General features: G+C 44.3%; 1 non-coding gene across 1 annotated transcript; it reads left to right on the plus strand.

Moving 5' to 3' along the window:
* Window positions 1-1050: 1050 nt before the first annotated feature.
* LOC143307652 (5.8S ribosomal RNA) lies at window positions 1051-1205 on the plus strand. The gene has a single exon (XR_013064751.1). It is a non-coding gene; the product is annotated as a 5.8S ribosomal RNA (ribosomal RNA).
* Window positions 1206-2500: the final 1295 nt, after the last annotated feature.

Consider the following 2500-nt stretch of genomic DNA (forward strand, 5'->3'; position numbering starts at 1 on the left):
AACAAACAAACCACAAAAATACAAGTCGTAAAAAAACAAACTTCTGTTGGTTAACCTACAATATGAAGGATCGAAATGAAAGAAGGATCATATTATTACAAACCGAAAGTGAAGGATCATTAAAATTGAAATACAATATATATAAATATATAAATGTACCCGTCGTTGCGACACCCTAGTTAAATGGAAAGATATAAAAAAGAGAGAAAAGGAATACAGATGACCCGCCGTCTGATCTTTGCTAAATGATCTGGCATCACCGGAGTTTTTTTGGTCCGTGTTGCGTTCGCTCTATTCGAAATGAAACTCGCGGAGGCGAAGAATTGTTAAAAGTTTACGAAGCGTCTAGGAGTGGTTAAAACTGAGAGAGTTGAAACTACGATGTATTAGAACGAGCAACCGTCGAAACTTTGTTTTCGCGACGTTCTTTTCGTCGCTCTCGTCCCCACGCTCCTACGCTTTGGTTGTTTCTTTGCCATCCGTGTTGCGATAAAAAGATTTCTCCATTGTCCAAAAAGGACGGATCGAGATTCCTCTTTCGAGAGGGAGAGAGAGGTACTTGCGGGTAACCTGGAATCTACGAAACACGCACCGTGGTAAGATTCGTGCGTCCGCCTGATCGATGTGTGTTGTTTACGGACCGGCTGAGAAGCGACGATAGCGAGTCTTTGAAAAACTATGTGTCCATTAGTTAGACCGATCGTCGCCGGCCGTGTGTCTGTTCGAATCTCGCAACCCACGATTCAGCGACAGGACGCGCGCTCGCATTCCTTGTGTGCGTTCGTACTTTTCAAGGTTTTTAAATGTACTTTACGCCCGACCGTCGAGAGGAGCGTGCCACTGGGCGTTTCTCCGACGGTTTCCGTCCTTGGACGCGATCGTGTCGTCAACGATCGAACAAACAAACAAACAAATACGTTGGCGACGCCCGAATTCGCTCTCCCGCACGCGCCGGGTGGGAGAGTGATGTGGGTATCGAATGTGATGCGTGTTAATAATGAAAATAACACTCTAAAGATCTAAAGAGTTTGAAATACAAAATTTTACGATTACCCTGAACGGTGGATCACTTGGCTCGTGGGTCGATGAAGAACGCAGCTAATTGCGCGTCAACGTGTGAACTGCAGGACACATGAACATCGACATTTCGAACGCACATTGCGGTCCACGGATACAATTCCTGGACCACGCCTGGCTGAGGGTCGTTTTCTTAACAAAAGACTGCTTGCGTTTGCTTCTCGAAAAAAGAGTAATTCATTTCTTTCTAAACATCTCGCCGTCGTTCAACGAAAGTAGAACGTTTCGGAGCGGGATTATCGAACGAAATTGAAAGAATGAATGAACGATAAACAAAGAAAGAGTCGCAACGTACGAGCGATAGTTGGGCAGTTCGTCGGCGTTTGTCGTGGAAACGATGTGACGAAAATCGCAACCGATACACTAAATGCAGGCCGTTAAAGGAGAAAAACAAATTTCGAAATATCTCTTCGAACTAGCGCAAGTGCGTCACGGCGCGCGAGTCGTTCGTTAAAATTTATAAACGACCGCCCGTGAAAGCACCGAGTTCTCGGAAGATAATCTATAAAGATTCTCCATCCTGCTGGAAGTTATCGGATCGGCGCGATTGTTCACTTGTAGAAATCCACGCTCCCGACGTTGCCAGAAACGATATTTACGAAAGGTGTGTCAAAAATAAACGAAAGAAGCTCTCCTATAAATTTAGAAAAAGCAAACGAGTGAAATGTTTGAGATGATAATTTGCTGAAATGCAAGCTCGAATAGCCCCAGGGTTTCGAATGATTCCCCGCGCTTTATACATCTCTCTGTTTACAAACGGTGTATAAATGAAAGATCGCTTCAGATGGGTCGTCGCTGTTTGACGCGCGATGCTGTTCCTTTTTTTTTGTCTGTCTGTGCGTTTAGCTTCGCTAAACAAGTTAAATGGTTAAAAAGCGTCGAAAAAGCGAATACACACGCGACAAGACAAATCTAACGAGTAAAGGAACGCTCCGCTCCAAGATAAAAATGGTTGTTTACAATCAATACAGCGTTTCGGTACCCCTGATCGTAGTCTGAAACTGTGTAACAAAAGAGAGGAAAGCGAATGGTGAAGGAACTTCGAAGCCTCCGTGGCGTGGCTAGAACTTGTGATAAAAGTATGTTTGCAGCAATTATGCATGCTCCCGTTAAAACAGCATTTCAATGTCTCGCATGGCTTAAAGCTCTAGGAGGCTTCAACATTTAGAATACATACGGACTACTTCGTTTGTTAAAGATAAGCGAAGACCGCGCGACCATCGCTCGGTCGTCCAGTCCTCGAAAGTTTTGTTGCGTTCCAAAGAAGAGACAAATGGGGTTTACCCTTGCGCTAAGGGGAGAAGAAGAGAAAAGCAGTTGTTAAATCTAAGAGGTGTGTGGAGTACATCGCGTGTTGGTTAAAATTGTTAAATGAAGTATACGCGAAATGTTCTCTCGCTCTTGCTTTTCCTCTTGCTTCCGT

This window comes from Osmia lignaria, unplaced genomic scaffold, assembly GCF_051020975.1.
Source record: "Osmia lignaria lignaria isolate PbOS001 unplaced genomic scaffold, iyOsmLign1 scaffold0066, whole genome shotgun sequence".
Lineage (NCBI taxonomy): Eukaryota > Metazoa > Arthropoda > Insecta > Hymenoptera > Megachilidae > Osmia > Osmia lignaria.